At 40.8% G+C, this 26,187-nt stretch overlaps 1 protein-coding gene across 2 annotated transcripts in view; it reads right to left on the reverse strand.

Moving 5' to 3' along the window:
- Window positions 1-26,187, reverse strand: part of CERS3 (ceramide synthase 3) — a 127,227-nt gene that overhangs the window by 91,081 nt on the left and 9,959 nt on the right. For both annotated transcript variants that reach the window (XM_005659788.2, XM_021098471.1), the window contains one exon: window positions 18,109-18,362. The gene's annotated coding sequence lies outside the window, so the exon portion shown is untranslated. The remainder of the gene's footprint in view (window positions 1-18,108; window positions 18,363-26,187) is intronic.

Consider the following 26,187-nt stretch of genomic DNA (forward strand, 5'->3'; position numbering starts at 1 on the left):
CAGAGTGAAAGAAGCCTGTTGAGCCACTTTCTCTGATACATACCATTGAATGTGACCTTAGCACTAAAGAAATGAAATCATCTGGGTTACAAGTTTATCACTATTTGGAGCAACATTTTTGTAAAGTACTTAAAAAATGTGGTATTTGAACTTTTGCTGAGGTAAGAACGCCAAGTCAGGCAGAGGCTTTGGATGTCTTCTGGTAACTATCCATCCAGTCCCTACCATAAACCCCACATCAGCTTAGACGATTACTCTGCAGATGAGGGGAGTAATGACAAATGGGGAGTTAGGAAGACAAGTTAAGCAGAAGTAAAGGTATATTCCTGAGCAATGAAGTGAAGGAAAGACACCCTGAATTAATGTTCACAATCTCTGAGTAGTACTGTGGTTGGAGGATGTGAGAGTTGGTGAGAGTTTTGGAGACAGGGTGGCCAGCTGGATTATAGCCGGACCAGTGTTCTCTGGCAAAGCGAAAGTTAGCTCCAGAAGAGTAAAGACCTTGTTTGGCTCATTCACCACTGTATACTCAGTTTGCTACACAGTAGACACTAAACAGGTATTTGTTGAATGAATGGATGGAAAGCTTACTGAGGCTGGAATGGAGTTTTGAACAATCAAGGAGTGACACTATGGCCAAAAATGATTATCTAATTTAATTATCTACAAACAACTTCATATTTATTAGTTGCCAAACAATTTTTAAAATTTGGTGCAGGGGGTCAGGTAAACATGATTATCTACATATAGTCTAGGTGTGTTTTCTTTGGAACTAACCATACTAACTCAGCCACAGAACTGGTTTATGCCTTTAAGATAAAACAGAAAGGAAAACATTAGCAGCTGCTTGCTTCCTGGGAACAGTGTAAAGACTGAGCCAGCTGTAAATTCCAATTCTAAAAGCATTTTAAGCTATGCCATTTCAAATGGGTAAGACAATGCAAATGATAGAGCAACTTAACTCTGAAGGATATTTATTATGACTAAGTTACTGCATAAAAAGCTTATAAATGCCTGGGCTTACAGCTTTAGAAAACTGAAGAGAAGGGGAAAAAACCCATCTATTTTAGGTAAAGAAAGAAAGAAGTAATTAACTTACAAGATAAAAACAACTTTAATTCTCTCATACTGAATTTTATAATTCTATCAATTTAAAGCTTTGAAGAAATTCAAAACAGACTTAGAGACTAAAAAGAAAAATTCAGAGATTCTGTAACAAAAACATGGTATTGCCTCAAAGATGTCCCTGAGGGGAGAACATCAGGATATCCTATGTATCCATTCATGCTGCTTTTAGTTACAGACCCCGAACCCACTCCCAAGTTTAACCTGGATATGTGGCTGCACTGCCACGTGAGATAACATTTCCCAGCCTCCCTCCAGCAGGGCTAGATGTGGCCGTGCTTGACTGTGTCTGGGTCAATGATGCAGGAGTGGGACTGACTTGGGTAATCTCCCTAAAGACTAAGCTGCGTGTCCTGGTTTCTCTCTGTCGTTCTTCCTGACAGCTGGAAATGGGGATGTTAGAAATGGAGCAAGCTTTGAAGCCAACTGGCACATTAGCCCTGGTCCACCCATATCTGGACTGTTACATACATGCAAGAGAAATAAACTTCTGAACACAAGTCACTGAATTCTGGGTCCTTTTTGTTATAACACCTTAGACTATAGCTTTATTAATATATAGGGAAGAATATAAAGGGGAAGCAAATAAGAACTACATGTTGCTTCTAGGGAGATTATAAAATCTGGAGACATCTGCTCATCAAAAAAATACCATTAAGAGAGTAAAAATGTAAGCTACAGACTGGAAGAAAGTATTTGCAGTATTTGCAATACAAAAGACATATTTAGGACTTATATAGGACAAATCGATAATATTATACAGATCTAAGACTTCTATCTATCTATCTATCTATCTATCTATCTATCTATCTATCTATCTATCTATCTCCTGCAACTGAATTTAAAAAAGGAGTCAAGGGACTTCTTTCATAACAAGTCTTTGGGGAACCTAGGTTTCCATTAATGCTTTGCCCGATGAGGAACGTCCTAAGTATTTGGCTGCCTATAAACATCTTGTGGAAGTTGTGCCAGTTAATCAATTATTGCCTCTTAGCCCCAAATTTGCCCTGCTTGCCTGCTCTATGAAGGGAGCTTTGTCCCTTTACCTATTTCCCTCAGCCAACTGGCCCCAGAGCTGTGTCAGTAGCAGATGGTGGAGAGACATTACAGGAGGAAGGAGTTCTGCTTTTTGCTCTGGTCTGGTCCTATTGAAGGCTCCAGAAGCCCCGAGCAGTCAGCAGATTCCACCAGCACCTTCTTGGGGAGTTGTGTGGCAGTGTCACCACAAAAAACTTCCCAGTGAACAGCTCTTCCCAGCACACTAGAGGGCAGATTTCCCACTAGTTCCTGGAGGTGGTTTCCAGCCACTTCTGGTTCCACAGTAACTCCTTTGTGCCATCTCTCTCCATTAAGGTCTGCACAGCAGCTCTGGGGGTCTCCTGCTCATGTCCTGTCTCAGCCCCAGGGGTGGTGACTGCTGCCCATAGCTGTGGTTCCTATACTCTTTAAAAGTTCTTCCTAGCAGCCCCTCCTTCGTTCTCTAATCCTGACTGATCTGATGGAAAAGTCCAACCAACTTTAGGTGCTTACTCTAATACTAACAAAAGCTATTCTGAGCAAGTAAAAAGGCCTCTGAAAATTGAAATTAGAAGGAAGAGCCTCCTAATTTTCCCCCTTTAATACTGTGTATAAAGTTTTCTTACAGATTAAAAGCTGACTTGAGATTTCAGGAAGATGTGCTTCAGTGTTTTTGCTTTCACTGATTCCAAAACATAGGTTAATGTCGCCATGAGCGACACTTCTCCTGGGTGACACTTCTATCACCTTCTACTGGGACGAAACTTTTTCATTGTTAATAAACATAAAGGAACTGTTTCTAGCAATACTAATAAGACCCTAAAATGCCAACTAGGCAATGGGCATCTGTATGGGGCCATGTTCTCTCTCAAGCCAGGGCTCCCTCCTGGTGCTGCTCTCTTCAGGAGTGTTTCTCTTGGCTCTGTAGTAAAACTTCACAATGTCGCTTGATCTAGGTTCCTAACTTAAATATCTCCTTCCTAAAAACTCAAACAATGAGCCAGTGAAGTTCAACTCTTAGAAAAGCATAGGCAGTCACAATTTGCTGCTGTGTGCAGAAGAAACCCACTTGGGATGCCTCTGCCGGAGGCTTGCTGTCCAAAACAACTTGAGCTCCTGTCCCCTCACTTTGTGATCTCACAAGCAAGCCAGGTCAGCTCTCAGACCCTTAGAGCAAAAGGCAAAGGCCTCTTTAGCCTTGGGGGTCTATGCACAGATAACCCCTTCTGCCTAGAATGCTCTTTTCACCCAGCTTCACCTCACTCTCTCCTCTTTGTCCTTCGAGTCTCAGCTTAAGTGTCTCTAGGATCTTCACTAAGACTTTCCACTCCCTGTGCCCTCAGCCTTCCTATAGCTAAACGAAGTCCTACTAAGATGCTGCCACCCCTCCTTCTCTTTCTTTATAATATGTATCAAGTTTGTAATTATATATATATATTTGTAATCATATATATGTATATATATATTTGATTCAAGTCGGGCTCCCTCCCCAGATTTCAAGATCCACAAGGCCAAGGATTACCCTTGTTTTGCTCACAATAGCACCCATACATTGGCACACAGAAAGTGTACAAAGGGTATGTACTCAGTAGGTTACTAGGGAAGCCAGTATAACATAGTGGTCAAGCACGTGAACTCTGGAGCCAGACTGCCCAAGTCTAAAGCTTGGTTCTGACACTTAACTACCAATGTGACCCAGGACTCATAACTTAACGTCAGTTTCCCCTACAAAATGGAGATAATAATTGTACCACTCTGATGAGGTTGTTAAAATGACAAAGTAAGTACATATTTGTAAATCACTATTATATGTTTGTTAGATGCTAAATTAGAGTCAAGCTATAATATACTATGTTACCCTTCTAAGGAAATAAACAAATTTTCAGGTCCTAAAGTTCTATAATTCACACCTATTAAATTAGAAGATGTTATTTAAAAATAATATTCAGTGCTAACTATGCTATAAAGGTATCATATATATCATTTACATGTAAAGGAAAAATAAACTCTATTTTTAAAGCATTAAATTTTTTTTTTTTTTTTTTTGCTTTTTAGGGCCACACCTGCAGCATATGGAAGTTCCCAGGCTAGAGGATGAATTGGAGCTGTAGCTGCAAGCCTATGCCACAGCCACAGCAACACCAGATCCAAGCTGCATCCTCGACTACACTGTAGCCTGTAGCAATGCCGGATCCTTAACCCCCTGCAAGGCCAGGGATTGAACCTGCATCCTCATGGATGGTCATAGATGGGTTCTTACTCTGCTGAGCCACAAAGGGAACTCTGGATAATAAATTTTAGAAGTCACTAAAATGTTCAAGCTTAGAAATACATGTAAAACTGGACAAAAAAATTTTTAAACTATAGTTAATAAATGATACTTCAGTGTTTGTAATGGTTTTTTAAAATCTGGAATGTTTTAGGAGTTCCCATCATGGCACAGCAGAAACGAATCCGACTAGGAACCATGAGGTTATGGGTTCGATCCCTGGCCTTGCTCAGTGGGTTAAGGATCCAGCATTGCTGTGAGCTGTGGTATAGGTCACAGATGCGGCTCGGATCTGGCATTGCTGTGGCTGTGGCATAGGCCAGCAGCTGTAGCTCCAATAAGACCCCTAGCCTGGGAATCTCCATATACCGTGCCATGGGTGCTGCCCTAAAAAGACAAAAAAAAAAAAAAAAAAAAAAAAAAAAAGACAAAAGACAAAATCTGGAATGTTTCAGTACATTTTGAAATGTTAACTCTATGTAATAATACTCAGCTAATTCTGAAAATTATTATTATTAATTTATCAACATGAAAAGAGTTTATAACATGTTTAAAAAAGAAAATTCAAAATTATATATCTATACTATGATCATATGATGGTATATGATCTCACATAATAATTTAATTTTATACACATACATATGTGTGCGACCATGCATGCAAAAACAAAAACTAGAAGGAAACATGAAAAAATAATCGAGATGGTAAAATTCTGGGTGTTTAAGATTTTTTGTTTTTTGGGGTTTTTTTTGTCTTTTTTTTTTTTTTTTTAGGGCTGCACCCACAGCATAAGGAAGTTCTCAGGCTAGAGAACTTCCTTGGAGTTACAGCTGCCAACCTACACCACAGCCACAGCAATGCAGGACCCCCAGACCACTGAGTGAGGCCAGGGATTGAATATGCATCCTCTTGAATACCAGTCAAATTAATTTCCTCTGTGCCACAACAGGAACTCCAAAATTTTTAAATTACTGTTTTCCCAATATACATTCAGCTTCCCATGACTAAAAGGTGTTGTTAAAGTGATTTACTTCACATTAATACATTTTTAAGAGCTAATTTTTTAAAGTTAATGTTTCATAAACTAATAGCTGATTTGAATAAGCAGGTTTGTTACCTATGTAAAACTTATCACAGCTTTTTTACACACACAAACAGGTAACTGAAAATTTTAAATGTGCTTCCTTGGTCAATAGTAAGACAGGCTATTGAGATCTATCTATAAACTGACTTTAGATTCTGGAGGTAATAAAGATAACACAGAAAAAACCATTTAAGGAGATAGTATTCATCAAAAAGTAATTCTCTTGGATGTCTCTTCATCTTTATCAGGTGTCTGGTTCATCTCCACCTAGGTTGTTAATTGATAAAGACTGCCAAAGGCCAGCTCAGGACCAAGAGAAAGGTAAGTGACTGAGGAAGTTTACTTAGGCTGGTAATAGGAACAGGAGCTCACAGAAAAACAGGTATGACTGAAATCTGAAGAATGTAAAGTTACAGAGCAGATAAGTCTTAGAAGAATGCAAATCATAGGGTACAAAGAAAAGGAGTCCAAGACAATTGGGAAAAAAATCTATGAGAAAGTTACACAGAATTGATAATTCTGCCTTCAAAGGTAGAAATTCATTTCCCCCTTTCTGTCTTTTTTTTTTTCCCGTAGCTGTGCCTGTGGCAGGTGGAAGTTTTTGGGCCAAGGACAGAACCCATGCCTCAGCAACAACTCAAGCTTCTGCAGTGTCGATGGCAGATCCTTAACCCACTGCACCACAAGAGAACTCCCTTTCAGTTAATTTTGGAAGTCTAAAATGTAAATTAATAGCCAGAAGTTCCTGTCATGGCTCAGCTGAAACAACCGGATTAGCCTCCATGAGAATACAAGTTCGATCTGTGGCGTCACCCAGTGGGTTAAGCATCTGGCATTGCTATAAGCTGTGGTGTCAGCTGCAGACGTGGCTTGGATCTGGCATTGCTGTGGCTGTGGTGTAGGCCAGTGCTGTAGCTCCGATTCAACCCCTAGCCTGGGAACTTCCATATGCTGCAGGTACAGCCCTAAAAAGCAAAAATAAATAAACAAACGAACAAATAAAATGTAAATTAATAGCTGGTTAATCAGGCAGTGGTGTTGCAATGTAAAGAAATTCTAATGCACTTAATATCATCTCAGCACTTTCTTTCCAATTGCTGTTAAGTACTTTGCTCCTCTCCACCAAGTCTTTCCTTGTGAGCTCTCCTCCCTTGCCTGGTGACTCACACATCTTGCTTCACAAATTATGCTGTTATTAGTCTCAGGCACAAGTGAGTGGTGTAGGCAAAAGCAAGGGAGTTGGGAACCTGGCTGCTGGTGACTCAGAGAGGAGCCCAGGGCAAGGCCCTGATTCTGTCTCAAGTGTTCCCATTGGAGAGACTGGAGAATTGGCTGGGGGCCAGCAGAGACCTCCTATGCACTGCTCCTCCCCCTCTCTTAGCCTGAGATCAAACGAGTCAGGAAGACCACCATACAAATCACAAACCTGTAATCCACGAATTAAAAAAGAAAAGAAAAGAAAAGAATGCAGTGCTTCATGCATCTCCTCAGGTATCTTACTGTCTTTCAGAAAGCTTTCAAAAAGTCTTTCAAGGAAAGAACCTTGGCTGTAGAATCAGACATCCTGGATTCCAGGGCCAGACCTGTTACTTAATAGCTAAGTGGTCTTGGACAACTCATTCTCTCTGATTCTTTGTCTGCTCCCCTATTAAACGATGCTAATGCACATACTGCTAACACCTGTTGTGTAATGCTTGGCGTAGAGGAAGTACTTGGTAAGCTGCAGGTGTTAGCACTGCGGTCACTAGTTACATTTCCTCATCAACGGCACTGTGGACTTTCAAGTGACACAAGGTCTGCCATCATTCACTGATTTCCTCCAATACTCTGATCAGTGTTGAGGTTACTCAGACCAAGTGTTTGTGAGGGAGCTTGACAGTGTAATTCACTTCCTTGTGACAGGATCATGGTACATTTCTTACATCATGGTACCCATTGTGGGCAGTGTCATCAAAGGAATCTTTTATGAAAGAGAATGAGACCTACAGGAGGGTGTGAAGCCAAATCTTTTTTTTTTTTTTTGTCTTTTTTTTTGTCTTTTTTGTTGTTGTTGTTGTTGTTGTTGCTATTTCTTGGGCCGCTCCCGCAGCATATGGAGGTTCCCAGGCTAGGGGTTGAATTGGAGCTGTAGCCACCAGCCTACGCCAGAGCCACAGCAACGCGGGATCCGAGCCGCGTCTGCAACCTACACCACATCTCACGGCAACGCCGGATCGTTAACCCACTGAGCAAGGGCTGGGACTGAACCCGCAACCTCATGGTTCCTAGTCGGATTCGTTAACCACTGCGCCACGACGGGAGCTCCTGAAGCCAAATCTTAATCAAGAAGGATTCTGGAACACATGTCTCACAGACGAGGAGGAGACAAGTTACTTTTAGGGAAGGACTTGGGGTTAGTAGGGCACACTGATGAAGCAAGCCTCCAATTTCAATATTTTTTAATATATGCTTATGAAATGTTTAAAGGCAGGGTTTCCTACTGCCCCATCAGACACAGTGCCAACTCGTTCTTCCCTGAGGAGTTGAGGGTGGCAGGTGTTGGTCCAATATGTGCCAGTGTGATTTGCAGGCTACTCCTCTGATTTTCATTTGGGGGTCTATGGTTTCTTTTTAAAATGTCTTGTTCTTTAAACTAAGACTTATCATATATTTCCTCAAATTTTTTTCTGTCAAAACACACAGTTGGCAGAGTGCTAGCATGAGTGACCAGCCTGATTCAGTGAAGCAGGACTGTGAATGAACCGAGAGGACAGGGCATGATGGAGTTAGAGTTGGGCTGAACCACAGAGCAGGCTGCTGGCTCCCCGTGATGTAGGAGGGGATCTGGAGTTTCTCTGTGTCATTCACATTAGTGAAATTTAATTATAAATGTCTTAAGATTGATCTAAAAGAAAAGGATGCTCTGAAAGGAAACAAAAGAATATGATGTGCAACTCCAAATATCCGGGGTGTAACTATTGTGTGAATCACATACAAGAGACACTGCTCTAAGCCTTCGTTAATTCTCTTAAAATATATGCAGAGACTGAGAACTATGCCTCAATGAAGTCCTCTTGTTTAGGAGGAGTGAGAGCCTGGAGTGCTTCTCTTCCTGCCAAGTGAACTGTTTCTCAGTAAATCTTTCTTCCTGTTAGTTTACCAGGATGGGAATGTTACTCATCTGCCACTTTATGAAATCCAAGGAATTTCACCTTTGCCATGCTGTTAGGTGGACATTTATGGGGTGTGGTGGTAGGAGTCTCATTTGCATATTTCACAGCAATTCTGAAACCGCCCAGCCTTTGTCACTGTCATTAGTCAGTGACACCATTAATGATCGGTTATGTATCAAGGGCATTGAACTTGATGCCCAGGAGCAGCCCCATCCCTGGACCTTGGCCTTATTTTAAAAGACCCCCCTGACCCTCGGCCTTCCTTTGGCCACACCTCTTTCCCATAGGATGTAGAGTCTACAGGCCCATGGTATGTGCTCACCCACACCACGCACCCTTCCTAGTCTTGCTAGGGGTACCAAGGACCCTAGGATTCCCTCCCCAAGCAGCTCAGAGCCTACTGTATGGTCTGTCCTCCTAAAAGTGACAGCACAGGGTACCCTTAGGTCTGAGAAATGGCCAGAAGGATACTTCGGAGAGGGGAGAAGACACCTATACCAGAGCTCTGCACACATGTGCACCAGGCTCCTAGCTGAGCAGGATAGGACGCAGGCTGGGAGGAGAGAGGGGGCCAGGTTGCAGGCCCGATGCCTCCATATGTACTCTTGTCCTGGGCCCCTCCATTGCTAGGGGTGGGTCTGTCCACAGGCCACAGAGTAGATCCAGAAGTTGCTAGAGTTCTGAAAGCCAAGGATTTGTTCGGGCTGTGCAACCACCAGAGGAGCTGGAAGCACCCTCATAAAACTCTTGACTGTCCAGCTGAACCACTTCTTCTGAGAGAGAATGCCTTCTTGCTCAGCAGGAAGGAGTCATTCCCTCTGGCTCACTGATGCTTCCAGGGCCTCCAAACTAGCACCAACCTCTTCGCTGCTTACTCTCATCTGGCTAGAAAGTAGGCAAGGGAGATGCATTTGTGATCCACCAGTTTTGTGTTTAGCAAACTTTTGGTAAGAATGTATAGAAAATTACAGGTTTTGGTCATGAACACTTTCTGAGTCCTCTACTGACCCACTGAGAACTGGTTACACTGGGATAGTTGGGAAGTGGGGCAAAGCCATGCCAGGGAAGCATGAAAGGTGGGTACCAGATCACCAGTGGCCCTGACATCTGGTCTTGCAACTGAAAATCAGGAATAATAACACCATTTTTTTCCACATTTACAGAAATTAATTATATGATTAAAATTATAACTAACAACTATAAAAATAACAAAGATTCATTTAAAGACATTCACTCACTGAATCCTCACTGCAATGATGATTATCAATATCCCCAATTTACTGGTGAAAAAAGAAGTTTAGTGGGATAAAGTGACTTCCTAAAGGCAACAAAGAGCCCAATACTCTTGAGCCCAATACTCAAATTCAGGCATTCAGGGTAAAAGTGCTACTTCTCTTTACATCACTAGATTTCATTAAGTCAGTATCTATAAATATGCTTTGTGAATATCTCTTCACCATACACATGATCATATTTGATTGTCATTTTCGACATGTTTGAAGAAATGTGACTTGGGAGTTCGTCTCTTACAGGTGAGAGATTGGAAGCTGTAACCCAGCAGACAGAGCCAACTCCCTTCCTTCTGATTGGAGCAGCACTGGCCTTTGGGGGGATGGGAATGAGAGAGGTGGGGGTGAGACCAGAGTACAGAAGGCAAATACCAGCCATGAGTGTGGGATTCCTCACCATGCAGGCTGTCAAGTCAAACTTTCACTCAACACCTCCACTTTCGAAGAGAAAAGAATATAAATCTATAGTATTTCTTTGTCCACTCATCCCCAGAACATGAAAAACAATACCATATAATAAACTTTCAAGTTACAGATGTAATTTTCAAAGATCACAATTCAGAAAGCACAATAGAGGTAAAATAAAATAACACTTAAATAATGATAACTACCCTGATTGTATATGATAGCTTACTACCAAGGACCTCAAGTACTGTATATATGTATATGTGTGTATATGTGCGTGTGTGTGTACATATTAAAGTGTTGGGTTTACTTTCACAACATTCCTGCAGCAGAAGAAAGGGGAAAATCAATTAATAGAATAAACAATTAAGCCATAAGTTTCCTTCTAACTCTAAAATTTCAAGTCAGAGTTATAATCAATGGTAGAATGTTGTGCTTGTCAAATCTAGCCTACCACTCAGCTTTGTTTAACCTGCATAGCGCTTTAAAACAACTCAAGCCAACATTTAAGATTCACGTTAAAATCCAGATTTGCAGCTTCACTTGAAAATCAGAAGTTCTGGAAATCACAGGAGTTTCAGGCCTCCAGTAGGGCATATGTTCACTAGGTTGACCCACAGCTAATCTCAGTTATCTGACTAGCTTTCTAAGGCATTTAATTTGGTGACTCCTTATGTCTCTAAGATTTATCAGCATAACCTGAGTAAAGATAACAAGGGCCAAGCACAGCCTGGCATAATGACTATGGTTATATCACAGCACATAGCTTTTCAAATGGCCAGTTATGAACCTGTTGTGCACTGGTCCTCAACCCTGGCTCCACATGGGAATTACCTGACAGAGATTTTTTTAGCCTGGCTCTACGTGAGAATTACCTGGGAGAGATTTTAAGCCATGCCCTTTCCTTATCTGGATCAGTTAAATCAGGCTCTCCAGAGGTGCTGACCTGGCATCAGTATTGTTTTTTGATGCTTAACAAACATACGTTTTAAACTACTGCATTCAAACAGCAAAGTGACAAACCATGAAAGTAGGGCCAGGGACTGGACTCGCACCATAGCAGTGACTCAAGCCACTGCAGTGACAATGCTGGATACTTAACCTGATATGCCAAGAGAGAACTTTATCCACTGAAATCTTTAGAAAAAGGCAAAATATTTATATGATCTGAGGAGAAACAAGAATATAGGTTTAATAGATAGTATTGAATAGTTTTCCACAGCTGTTGTACCATTACACCCCTATATCAGTTATGTAGTACCACAGTACTATAATCCAGCTGCAGTATTATACATCCTAGAAAATACTTCTAATTGTCTGTCTTTTACATTTTAGCCTCTCTGGTGGTTGTGTAGTTGTATTTCATTGTGATTTTAGTATGTATTCCCTAATAACTAATAAAGTTGAGTATGCTTCCTATTTCCTGGCCATTTGGAATGCTCTTTTGTAAAGTACCTGTTCAAATCTCTTGCTCATTCTTCTACCATGTTGGTCATCTTTTTAATTGGATGTGTTTATTGGTTCTGGATCTGACACCTTGTTGGTTATATATACGGCAAACGTCTTCTCCACTTTGCAGCCTAACTTTCACCATTTTAACGGTATACTTTGATGGAAAGAAGTCCTTTGTTTTAACATAGCTCAATTTATGGATATTTTTAGTATACTAGGACTTTTTGTGCCTTAAGAAATCACTGCCCAGGGGCATTAATATATTCTATTTTGTCATCTAGAATGATGTTGTCCAATAGAAAAGTAGTAGGACATTTTAAATAAAATATATTTAAATTAATTTTACTATTTCTTTTTACTTTTTAAAATGTTGCTAATAGAAAATTTTAAATTACATATTTGGCTGCCACTATTTTTCCATTGGACAACATTATTCTAGATGACAAAATAGAATATATTTTATTTATCTCAATATACCCAAAATATTATCATTTCAACATGTGATGAATGTAAAAATTATTGAGATATTTTGCATTCTTTGTCTATAGTGAGTTTTTGAAATCTGGTGTATGTTTTAAACTTAAAGCATATCTCTTTTGGACTATTCACATTTCAGGGACTTAATAGCCACATGTGGCTGGCAGCTACCATACTGAACAAGACAGATCAAAGAGTTATAATGTTTTACCTGTCACATCCATATTGATATTTAGATCTATATCATTTTGAGGTTAGAAACAAAATTCATTCTTTTCCATATGGATATTCAAAAGGTCATTCTTTCCTTATAGTGTCATACATTGTCATAAATCAAGGGCCCAATGTGTATTGGAGTAAATGTATTGTGTCTGATATGTAAAATGGAGGATTATTTCTGGAATCTCTAATCCATATCATTGGTCTATTGTGCTTTTGGCCTCAGTGTTAATTTTTAAAGTTTCCAAATAGATTCCTTCAGCCAATATTGAGAATGACACTACCAGCTACAAAATTAGTAAGTCATGACAAAAAATTTCATTGAGCGGAATGTTAGATGGAATCAATGCTTATCAAGTATTATTTTGTGAAACTTTTATTCCACTTAGTGTGTGTGTGTGACCTAAGTGGAGATTTAAAAAGTATTTACAATCAGTGGTTATCAAAATAGTTTGAAAACCACAGCAACTGTATAATCTGTGAAACAATTACTTAGGAAAATACAACTTAAATATTATTTTACAGTCATCATCTAGTAACGTCCTGAAGTTTTCCTCTTCCACAACTGGTTATAGACCAGAATTACACAGAAAGCAGATCTCTGTTGGAAACAAGTCAGGAAAAGCCAGCTATAGTGATTTTAACAAGGAGCTCATTACAAGACCCTATAACACGGACCCAAAGGTCAGATGCGAGAGGGAACCTGTCATGGGGATATCACAAATGAAAACTGCTCATCTGAACAGTTTGAGATTTGTTCAGTGTCAGCATATTTTATGTTTTTAAAGTTTTAAAGCTGTCAAACAAGAAACAAAAACAAAATTTGAGGGGAAGAAACTGAAGCCAATTTAGTTATTAAATGATGTCAAAAATCTTCATTATTAAAGAAAATACTCTCAGAATTTTTGCTTAAATCTTGAAATGATTATTGTTCATCTTGTGTCAGTATTAATCTAACCAACAAGCATTTACTGACTGCTCAAATATGGCAAATGAATCAAAATAAAAGAAACAGGCTTTGCTTCCGCACACAAGTACTCTAAAGAACAAATGGATTATAGTATCTGAGTTTTCTCAATAATTAATTTAGAACATGGAAATGTAAATAAAAATGATTTCAAGTCCCTTAATGTAATATTTTATCTCTCCAGATAACCTAAATATATGTATTAGCTGTGAATATTACCATTTCTCATTAATGAGAATTACACTTGGTGATTATTTCACAATATATACATTATTGAATTATTATATAACAACACCTGAAACTAACATGTCAATTATATCTCAGTTTTTAAAAAATCTGGAAAACTGCTTCCACTTCTCCCTTCTTCAGGCCCAGTGACCACACGTTACATGGAAGAAGGCAGCACAATCTACAACAGAAGAACTAATCTTTGCTGCATACTTAGAAAGTATGTATCTCTGAATTTTGTTTTTATATTGTGCACATGAACATGTGTGCTGTGTGTCTGTGTAGTGTGTATATGTACATGTGTGTGGTGGTACATCTATGTGGTTGTGTCTGTTTATGTGTACATGTCTGTGTGTGTGGTATGTGTCTGTGTGGTGTCTATGTTTGTCTGTGTAGTGTGTATGTATGTCTGTGTGTCTATGTGGAATGTGTCTGTGTGTGTGTGGTGGATGTACGCCTATGTTGTGCATCTATATGTGTATGTGTCTGTGTGTGTGTGTGTATACCAATCCCGAGCAGAGGTTATTTGGAAGTTTTGGTTAAACATCTTAGTTTCCTGGTATTTCCTGAAGATATAATTCAGGAAACAATAAAAAGAAAACTTTCCATTGACTTGGAACTTCTGTGAACTGAATGCCAGCTATGTGCCAGGCCTCTGGTCTCCTCAGTTTGCACCCTTTAGGAGCTACACAAACACCCTCCACAGACTTTCCAGCAAGCAGGTAGGCAAAAAAATAAAGAGGAAATGGTTATTTGAAAAGAACTCAGGAGTTCCCACTGTGGGGCAGTGGCTTAGGAATCTGACTGTAGCAGTTCGGGTTTGATCCCTGGCCTAGCCTGGCACAGTGGGTTAAAGGATCTGGTGTTACTGCAGCTGTGGTGTAGGTTGCAGCTGTGGCTCATATTCAATCCCTGCCTGGGAACTTCCATAGGCCATGGGTATGACTATAAAAAGAAAAAAGAACCCTAACCCCTTAACTTTACATTTGACCAGCATGTAGACAGACACTGAGAAATTCTTAAGGATTTCTTCCTACTTGGGAAAGGAGAAATGTGTCCTAAGGTCAAACCACCTTTCCCACAGCTCTCTTGGATTTGATAATGGGCTTCCTCAGCCTCTAAGTTCTGATAATAATGAAATTTGGAAATAATTTAACTGTTTTAAAAACACAGTGAGTCCTGAAGTCCATTTGCAATCGAACATCTGTCCACCATCAATAGAAAACCCTGGGGAGGATTTGGGCTGTTACAGTGCTGCATAAGGTCAAAGGTTCTTAATCTCTCCATTCACTAGCCATTTGAGAATTTTTATACCTAAACCCCAATTTATTTTAATTAGGGATTTTAAATTAGTTTTTATTTTCATTATTTAAAATCCTTGCTACAAGACAAAATCCTAGGCAATATATATAGCATGACCCATAAAATGATGAGACTGATTATTGCACTGGGCTTAGGAAAGCATGCCCTGCTCCTTTAGAATGTCTTCTTTCATTGTGCCAATTGTATGGTCCATCTGGGCTGACACAAAAATTTATTTAATCACTCTGGGTCTAGCAACTAAGTAAAAAACAAACTTGGTGGGAGGCGGGATGTAAGACCAGTAAGGCTAGTGGTACTGGGTATGCAGGTGTTTCCAGGAAGAAGAAGAATACAACCATATTTGATTCTAGAGGGAGCTCCCCACATCCCTACCTCTCTGCTGTCATCTGTAGTTCATCTTGATTCAAACGCCAAAGCACCACTCCTGATGCCAGCTGACCTACTTGGTAAATTTGACTCTAGGCTTGTAGCCAGTAAATAAATCAATCACTCTTGTCCCAAATTTGTCTTGGTAAAGGTATATTATCTCCAGCTCAATCTTTGTACTGCATCCCGAAATTCACGTGGAGAGGCCTTGGAAAGTCCAAGCCTCTTCAGCAGATGGCCTGGGAACCAAAGCAAATGAATGGCTGCCATACTACACTCTGTGTTCCAGGAGTTCTTGGAGCCAGACCTTCCTCCCACATGCATCCTGCCATCAGTGCTCTAGCTATGGCTTTGGGGGCCCAGGAAAACTCAGATGAACTCATATGTGTGTTGGGGCGGGGGGCGGAATGTGCACATAAAAATATGTCTTTCTTGACCTCTAATTATGCAATGACTAGCACTACAAACTAACTTTTGTAAAAGAAGCATCTGATGTTCTTGCTTTTTGTCTGATTTTACTATGCTTCAGGGGAATCTTAGCACAGGACTTTCACTGCCTCAGAGGTCATTTCAAAACTGGATGGTATCCACCATAAAGGACCTAAATAATCACAATGCGGTTTTCAAAGTCACATGGTGGTATGATAAACAACCACCACTCAGTCCAGGAGGGCAGGGTCTTGCCTTGGTTGTTCGCTGCTGATACCCTTGCGCCCAGAATAGGATCTAGCACGCCAAAACAACAACTACTACTGATTGAAAGCCTCCCATTTTTTACTCATGCAGAAGGCACTTTGCACACCTTATCTCTCTATTTCTTACAACAAACAGTACCCTGTGATGTACATTATAATAATTAGCTTATAAATAAAGAAACTGAGGTTTGAAGAATAACTGATTTGCCTAAGTCACATGACTAATAACTAGGAAGCAGGGATTCAAATCTAGCTCTCTTTGCCTTTCTAGGCCATGTTCAGTCCACTTTATCATGCCTTCACATCAACAGTAGAAGCAAATTATAGACTGACTCTTGATCTTCCACTATAAGATACCAAATTTAACATATTCTCATATTATCATGGATTCAGAAACTCCTCCATATGACAAGGACTCTGTAAAGGATTGATGGAATAGAACAGCAATACAGAAGGCTCTGACCATATTTATATCTTTGTGTGCAAAAAGGCAAGAGAGTGCTGGCTTTCTCCCTTCCCTGTTACACTGCTATAAATCTTACTGATGCTAAACTTCCTTATCTGAAAAGAGCATAATATATGAGTCCTATCTCATTGAATTAAATAGGAAGTGCATATATCCACAGCAAGGACTCAATAAATGTAGATTATTGCTACTCCAGAATTATTTTCAAACATATAAATTTATGTGATTCCTTTTAGAAAAGAGAGAAATGTGTTTAATGGGAAGACTATGCAATTATTATCTGTATACATATGCCTATTTTCCCCTTAAAGAATCTGTCCCTATGTTTAGCAATTCTACTGATGAAATTTTAAGCAGAAACCCCCTTTAAAAACCAGGCTTGGAGTTCCCGTCGTGGCGCAGTGGTTAACGAATCCGACTAGGAACCATGAGGTTGCGGGTTCGGTCCCTGCCCTTGCTCAGTGGGTTAACGATCCGGCGTTGCCGTGAGCTGTGGTGTAGGTTGCAGATGCGGCTCGGATCCCATGTTGCTGTGGCTCTGGCGTAGGCCGGTGGCTACAGCTCCGATTCGACCCCTAGCCTGGGAACCTCCATATGCCGCAGGAGCGGTCCAAGAAATAGCAACAACAACAACAACAACAAAAGACAAAAAAAAAAAAAAAAAAAAAAAAAAAAAAAAAAAAAAAACAGGCTTATAGGGGAAAGGAATGAAAAGCACTGTTTAAAGTCTGAACCCTTAACTCATAGTAGAGAAGGACCTTGAGTAGTATGAATAAATTAATATCATCACCTGGTGAGTCCCTTGCTCTATATAAGGCTTTTCAGGAAATAAATGGCTTAAAAGAACATCTTCACTAAACATGGGTTAGTGAAACAAAGTTTCGTCGCATTTTTCTGCACAAAAATGGTAGTTTTAGAACCAATCAGCTAATGTCTATCCCCCTCAAGACAGAACCAGCTTAGAAAAGCTTGTCACTGTGAGATGAGCAGTTCTGCCTTGTTTCAATTTAAGACATTTGAAATGGTCTGAAATGGCCTTTGCCATGCCTCCCAGAGGTCGGTGGTTACCCTTTTCGCTTCAGCTTGAGTCAAGGCTTCCCTAACAAACCAAGCTGTGCTGACTGAGCATTTGGCCTCACAGGATTTCCCTCTCTGAACAACTCTCCCCATCCCTTCAATGGATCAGCTTGAACTTGCCAAAGAGTAAGCAATACAGTCAGAAGTAGAAGTTTGGATTCAACGTGTTCTCTCCACTACTACTTGGTAAAGTAAAAGTCACCAAGTGTAGGGCTTTGAATCTCTCTTTCCTCTATCTCTCCCACAACATCAAGCCAAATGTTAATATTTTGATCACTTCTCTCTCTCTCTCTCTCTCTTGCTCCCTCTCTCTCTTCCTCTCACTCTCTCCCTCCCTCTCTCTCTTCCTCTCATTCCTTCCCTCTCTCTCCCTCTCTTTCTCCCACTCTCCCTCCTTCTCTCTCTCCCTCCCTCTCCCCCCACCCACACACAGAGTCAAGGCCAACTTGGTTTGGAGGGTTTTCAAATAGTAACAATAGCAACAAGTTGGTGCCTACCTTTCTGAAACTTCAGTCCACACAAGGGGCGCTTGCTTGTGAAGAACAGTCAGACTCCAGCACTCCAGCCAGCTTCTTTCTCATCAGAGAGCAACACGCCTCATCTCTGTGTAAGCTCCGAGATTCTTTAAGAGACCCACCCTCTAAAGTTGCAAGTCAAGATTTCTGACTGAGGGCAAACAGTGACGTGAGGCACAGCTACTGGATGACACCTTCAGGTTTTTCCTGATGGGATGTTGTTTCCTGTTTCACCACTTGGAATGAAGAAAACTGGAGTTCAGTCAGACACAGAGTCACAGATGCATTAATTGCTTCATCATCATTGCATTTCAGTGCACAAAGTCATTAGTCAACTATTGAACAGGACAGTCTTGCTCTTTGTATTAAAAGGAAGGGGTTGAGGTGGCGGAGAGAGACCTGAAACACTGCTGTCAGCCCTGTACTATCACCCAAGCTACTCTGACAGCCACAGTCCTCTCCAGAAGCCTGGAATTCAGCAGGTCTCTTTGTTAAGTCACCACCTCCATTACCATGCCATAAGACTCTTCATTGAGGAAGCATCAGTCTCAGAAATGCAATTTTTCTGCCTGTTTCCTAGCAATTGAAAAAAAATCCCTTTTTTGAACCATGAAATGAGCTCCAAAATAATAATCAGGTCATCTTTTCTTTTTAGAATAGTTAAATGTGATTCGCTTTGTTTTTATTTGTGTTTGTCTCAAAGAACAATCATCACAGACAAGAAAAGATGAACCTGTTCATAGCAGGATATAAACGCTGTTTCCGCTTGAGGTGCCTCAATTTCAAAGGCAAGCATGCCTACATTTTACAGTGTTTATTTCAGATGTTGCACCTTTTGGGGCCATTTTCACTTTCTCTTGCCTGAAGATGAAAGCAGTGCAGGTGTGGATTATTCCAAGACGCTTTAATAAGTATGAAAGCTTCAGCAAGTTGATTCCTGCCCCCTATAAGCTGAATCTTGCCTCCCAGGAGGTCTGGGCAGCGCCGCCTCCTCTGAAAGCCTGATTTGAAGCTCTTCCCATTGGCTGACTTCAACTGCTAAAAGACAGCTTTCTTCTTCTGTCAGCGTAATAGGTGACAGCACATTAAAAATTCACTACAGGCAGAGAAGAGGAAAGGCCAGTTTCAAATTCTTTGAAACTCCAGTTGCTCAAATTTCACTGATGAATTTAGTTCAAAGAAGGAAGACTGGTCAAGACTCTTTCACTCAATACTCACTCACTCAATTCTGCGTAGTTTGGTTTTCTCTTCCCAGACTTTGTTTTTTTCTCTTAGAGTTCATAAATTTTAAGCTCATCTAACAGGTGGGTGAACATCCAGCAGAGTGGGTGCTAAATGCATAGGTTATGGTTCAGACCCACCAACATCAGATCTTGCCAGGAGACTATGCAGAAATACCCCTCAACACTGTCCATTTCTAGCCTGCTGCCCTCCAACTGCCACCTAACCTATTCTCACAGGGAAAAACAAATCTGATTTCATACTGGACCTGTTCCTTTTACTTTAACCTTTGTATTGTATTGCTTTTGCTACAAATTAAGAATGTTGCCTACAGCCTGAAATATGCAGGATAGTTCATTCTCAAGGCTCTGATCTTTAAAGGTATTACTCTCTTCCATTCATACATAGATTACAAAGTTGCAGGACAGAGAATAATGTTTGTCTTGTTAGAGGTTTATAGGAACATTGTGAGTAGACCTAGGTGGATACCAGTGATAACAAAGGATTCTGGCAGCAAGAGATTCAGGGCAACCAGCCCTACGCCCTTGCCTTTTAGTATAAAAGAAGCCTGAATTCTAACTCAGGAAAGATGGTTCTTTGGGACACTAGCCCATCATCTTCTCAGCTGGCTGGTTTTCTGAATCAACTCACCATTCCCCAACTCGTATCTCAATATATCGGCCTGTTGTGCAATGAGCAGTATAAGCTTTGACTTGGTAACATCACCTTCCTAATTAAATTTTTTTCTCTATCATGTCTCTGCCCTGCTGATATAGCTCTCCCAACCACCTATTCCTATGAAACTCCTTAGCACAAGAGAAACCTACTTCTCCAGAATCTCTCTTGCCTCTTCCCACTACTTTTCAGGCAAAACAAATAGGCAGTACCCATGCCCTTCCAGTGGCTGCTCTTTAAGTGACAAAAGTGTGACTTCCCTGCCAAGTCCTGCAGCTCTCAGCCCTCCCTGTTTTGTGTTTATGCCTATATCACGACACTTACTCCACTATTATAACTCAACTGGTCTTGTATCAGCTTCCCCACTACACTGGGCAGCCCTCTGGGACATGCCTTACTTATCCTCAGCTTAGCACAGTGCTGAGCTGTTCAAAACTTGTCAATAGTTAACACCCCAAAATGCAGGCATCCAACACTCAATTTCACTCTGCAGATACCTAGGGAAGAGGGCACCCCTGAACTCTCCCTGGATTCCCTTTCTCAGAACTAAACAAGCCAAAAGATTATTGTAGAACTGCATTTTTTGTCACTTGTATAACTAAACACATGTCATCTAATGATAAGATACAATGTTCAAATCAAATATGAAGTATTTATACATAGCTCAATACCTTCTCTATCATCAAAAGAATCCCATTATCATCTGCTGTATTTCTTGAATCAAAATCAAGTTGTAGTTCTGCCTTTGCCAGGGACAGATGAAAAGACTATGCAACAGGGGGCAACAGCTGGAAGGATGATGGTGAAGGATTCCGGAGATTTGCTGGTTGTGACCCAAGCCTGTGCAACTACACGTGAGCCTCATGTATCTGGGTACAACTCCTCTGAGGAAGATAAATAAATACAAGCGGGGTTCTTTCTAGGGCTGCTAAGGTAATGCCTTTCTTTTTCTCTGTTTTTTCCTTCTTTCTCACTTGTGCCTCATGATAAATGTATCAGGTCATTGCTAACAGAAAAGAGAGAACCTGGGGAAAGCATGACACACCATTATGCATATGTGGATGTCAGGTCTAGGTAATACTTCACAGTTTCATTTTATGAAGAAACTTTAGGGGCTAAGGCATTAACTCAGTTTTATATATTTGAATCTCCATTAACAGATATTAATGTCACTGATTTAAATCTTAATGATTCATTGCATTTTAAAAAGCGATTATTACCTCTAACAATTAAATGTAGGCAGTGAAGCATGATAATTGTGGAGAGGTTTCAAGGGGAGCAGTAGGGAGTATATTACACAACTGAGGAATTTTACACACAGAGCTATCTTGTCACTAAATGCTACTAAATTTAAGAGTATAAACGCTATTTCAGAGAGTAAAAGAGGGCTGAGGGATCAGAGGAGAGTGGCCCGGGCAAATCCAATCAAGATCCTAGAAGGCCACTTAGAAACTCACAAGAGGAAAACAGAGGAAGCAGGACACAGAAAAATGGGCTATGGGGCCCAGCAGAAAGCAAAGAACTAGACACGGTGCCCCCAGCTTTGCTAGCCAGGAGCCAGGGTACACAGTTGCACAGTGTGTGGACATGGAGGGAAGGGAAGCAGAGCAGCTTCTGATATTCTAAGCTGCATGTTATATGTGAAACTAATCCTTAACCTAATTTTCTGGAGAAGAAAATAAAGTTTAATAGAATTGACCTGCTTTTCTCCTCAAAGAAGAGAATCCCTTCCAAGAAACTCAATGGATACAGTTTTGGCCATATGGACCTTAACCTAACCAATCCAATTTTCTGAGCTTTTACTATCAACAAACTCCGTTACTTTGTAATGTTTCATCTCATCATTTTCACAGATTTTTCAAATGCAAAAATTTGCTCACATATAGAAATGTTAATTCAAAATGCAACTAAACTGAGTGTTCTTTAAACAGGTATGTGGGAGAACTCCTATGTGATATAATGGAACAAATAAATGTCTTCACAAATACCTACACTGATTGAATATGCAGAGTACATCTTACTGACATAAAACAGTCCCATCCCCATGATTCACTTAAATCCTCACATTAAACTATAGACTATAGAAAGTGAATTGTGTCTCCCTTACCCCACCCACCACCATCCACACTTGCCCTAGCTCAGTGTTGCAAGGATCCCTGGCAGATGATTTGAGAAGCTACTTTGTATGAAAGTAAGGAAACTGAAGACAGACATCATCAGAACTAATGGCCCTCTTGCACTAATACTTGAATGTTCTTATAATAATGAAGAACAAATCTGACTCCATATTAGATCTGTTCTACTGCCTGTGCTTAGTCATGCTGGCTCTTCACTGTTAGTAAGAAAAAACAAACAAACAAACATTGTCCATAGCTTGAAATATACAGGATAGCCTATTCTCAAGGCTCTGATCTTTAAGAATGTAACACTTTTCCATTCATATGGAGATAAAAATTTGCAGAACAGAAACTAACATTTGTCTTATTGGAGGTTTATAGGAACATTATGACCTGACCTGTGTGAACAGCTGCAAGAACAAAGGATTTCTACACCGTTTGCAACAACCAACCACCACCCTTCTCTTTTTAGTATAAAAGATGCTTGAAGTAACAGGTAAGATGGTTCTTGGAGACACTAGTCTGCCGTCTTCTCAGTCTGCTATTTTTCAGAATAAAGTGCTATTCCTTGCCCCAACAACTAGTCTGCCAATTTAATGGCCTGTCCTGCAGTGAGCACAATGAGTCCGACAGCAAATTTTTAAGTCCCCCAGGATCCTTGCTGCTTGTGGCCAGCCAGCCCTGGCTGGGGAATTTTCAGGTAAGGCTCTAGCAGCTGCAAGGACCATTTTGCCTGAGAATTTTCCCTTCAAATTTCCTTGAAGTGGCACATGATGCCCCAGCACTTGGCAGTTGGAGCAAGGAATTGACAGACTTCTGCAGTCAATGGGACTCGCCCTTTGCAGTAGGGTGAGTTGCTTCAGTGTGTACAACCAGGAACATTTCCCCTGCTCAGAACTTCTCCTCTAAGGAAAAACCGATTTGTTTTACATTTGATTGGGGTACCCTGTTGGAGAGGGTAATTGTTGTTGGACTTTAGGCAGTTTGTGAACCAGGTTGTTTGTTTCTATTTTGCATTCATTCATGATGGAATTTGTGCTTTTGGTACTGGAATTTGTTTGTACTTTTTGTGTTTTGTTGTTCTTAAACTTATAAATATGGGAAATATTCCATCTGTCCCTAAGGAAAGCCCTTTGGGACATATCTTAAATGAAAAGGCAAAATAAAGCTGTAGGCCTATGACTAAGAAAGGGATGATATTCTATTGTAATAGCATATGGCCCCAATACATGTTAGGATTAGGAGAGTGAGGGCCCCTGAATAGCTCATTTAATTATTATACAATCTTGCAATTAGAATTGTTTTGTGAAAGAATAGGTAAAAATGGTGAGATTCCATAGGTAGAAGCATTTATGTTATTGCATCAAGAAGTAAAGTTTGATGGCTGCTGCCTTATGGTATAGCAGTCTGAAAGGAAACCAAGAAAAAAATATGTTCTACAAGAGGGAGAGAGAAAACATAAGAGTGAGGACATGCTATTTCAAAATTTAACCTCTGCTCAGGCTGATCCAGCTCCCCCACTAGCTAAGCAGACTGCACCAGCAGTTGTTCCAGCTGCCTCCATGCCACCAACATATTCACTCCTTCCACTGCATCCTGTTTCCCCTACTTACAGGGATCACTTAGAAGTTTCTATGTTAATCCCTGGAGCATAGGGGCCTTGTTTAGTATCACCATCTCAGACCTGACGGAGGACCCAAAGTGACCAGCAGCCACTTTCAGAGCAGGGAAATTTCCCTTGTGCTGATATCCCATAGGAGGCCTTAAGGCAACTGGCAACCAGCTAGATTTCCTTTTTTTTTTTTTTCCTTTTCTTTTTTTAATTTTGCTTTTTAGGGCCACAACCTGTGGCATTTGGAGGTTCCCAGGCCAGGGGTCCGATCAGAGGTACAGTTGCCAGCCTACGCCACAGCCACAGCAATGCAGGATCCGAGCCATGTCTGTGACCAGCAATGCCAGACCCGTAACCCACTGAGTGAGGCCAGGGATTGAACTCACAACCTCATGGTTCCTAGTCGGATTCGTTTCCACTGAGCCACGACGGGAAATCCAACCAGCTAGGTTTCTACAGATGCACAAGCCATTCTCAACTTTAGATAAGATTAACTGGAAAAAAACCTAACTCTGCTTACCAAGGGGACCTATACCACATGACTGAACTCTGCACTTCTATCTTTGCCTCTCACCATCCCTCCTGGGTGGACATTCACATTCTTATAAACATGATGCTTATTGAGGATAAAAGGAGGATGGTCACTGACAAGGCTAGAGAGGAAGCGCAACAGCTTCATCTAGCAGATCCAGATGGAACCCCAGAAGCAAATCTGGCAGTTCCCACTGCTGAGCCTGACTGGGATCCTAATAATGGAGATAGGCCACACCTAGGGCATTAGAGAAAGTGTATGTTAGCAGGTCTTTGAAAGGGGGTTAATAGGCAAAAGAGCTTAAACAAAATTCAGGAGATACACCAAAAACCCAATGAGGATTCCGCTGGGGTCATGCGTTAGAAATCCTGTAAAATTGGATTGTGATGATCATTGTACAACTATAAATGTAATAAGTTCATTGAGTAATAATAAAAAAGAAAGTATATTGAATAAAAAAAAAATAAAACCCAATGAGGATTCATCAGAGTTTCTAGAAAGAATTTATCAAGCTTATAGGTGCTATACTGACATAGACCTTGAGGCCCCTGAAAATATAAGAATGGTAAACACGACTTTCATTGGGCCGAGTATCCCAGATACAAGAAGAAAATTATAAAAGTTAGACAGTGCATTTAGAACGAACCCTTCTCAATTAGTAGATATTGCACATTTAAACGGTTCAACAACAGGAAACAACAGAAGAGGATGCAAGAAGGAATGCCACTTTTCTTTTTTTTTTTTTTTTTTTTGCTATTTCTTTGGGTCGCTCCCGCGGCATACGGAGGTTCCCAGGCTAGGGGTCGAATCGGAGCTGGAGCCACTGGCCTACGCCAGAGCCACAGCAACGTGGGATCCGAGCCGCGTCTGCAACCTACACCACAGCTCATGGCAACGCCGGATCGTTAACCCACTGAGCAAGGCCGGGGACCGAACCCGCAACCTCATGGTTCCTAGTCGGATTCGTTAACCACTGCGCCACGACGGGAACTCCGGAATGCCACTTTTCTGGCAGCAGCACTGGATTCCCGGAAGGTGAATAATCTGAAAAGAGGTAAGCTACCAAAGGGGAGGGAACAAGGTACTTACTGTAAGGAGGAAGGGCATTGGAAAAAAGATTGCCCTAGGCTAAAGAAAAAGGAAAAAAAATCAATAAAAGACAGGAGCCTCTCATGAGGTAGAAAGAGAGGGACACTTTGATGAGGAAGGAAGAGGCCCAGAGGTTCTCTTGGACCTGAGGTGCCCAATTCCAATTTCCCCACAGAAGTCCCAGGTAACTCTAACAGTGGGGGACAAGTTGATGGACTCTCTGATAGATATGGGTGTAACATACTCTGTGGTAAACACCAAGGTGGCATGGAAAATATCCCAGTCCATCCTGGTTGCAGGAGTTTCTGAAGTACAAAGTCATTTTTTCTTACAACCTCTAGAATACCAATTAGGGGACCTTACCCTGAAATATCGTTCCTTATGTATGCCAGCATATCTAAGCCCTCTTCTGGGCCAAGATTTTCTTTGGAAATTAAATATTCAACTGGAGTTCCCGTCGTGGCGCAGTGGTTAACGAATTTGACTAGGAACCATGAGGTCGCAGGTTCGATCCCTGGCCTTGCTCAGTGGGTTAAGGATCTGGTGTTGCCGTGAGCTGTGGTGTAGGTTGCAGACGCGGCTCGGATCCCACGCTGCTGTGGCTCTGGCGTAGGCCAGCGGCTACAGCTCAGATTGGACCCCTAGCCTGGGAATCTCCACATGCTACAGGAGCGGCCATAGAAAAGGCAAAAGGGCAAAAAAAAAAAAAAATAAATTAATTAAATTAAATTAAATTAAATTAAATTAAAAATAAAAATAAAAAATAAAAATAAATGTTCAACTAACTTTTTCACTAGAATAGCTTGACATCAGGG

Source organism: Sus scrofa, chromosome 1 (assembly GCF_000003025.6).
Source record: "Sus scrofa isolate TJ Tabasco breed Duroc chromosome 1, Sscrofa11.1, whole genome shotgun sequence".
NCBI lineage: Eukaryota > Metazoa > Chordata > Mammalia > Artiodactyla > Suidae > Sus > Sus scrofa.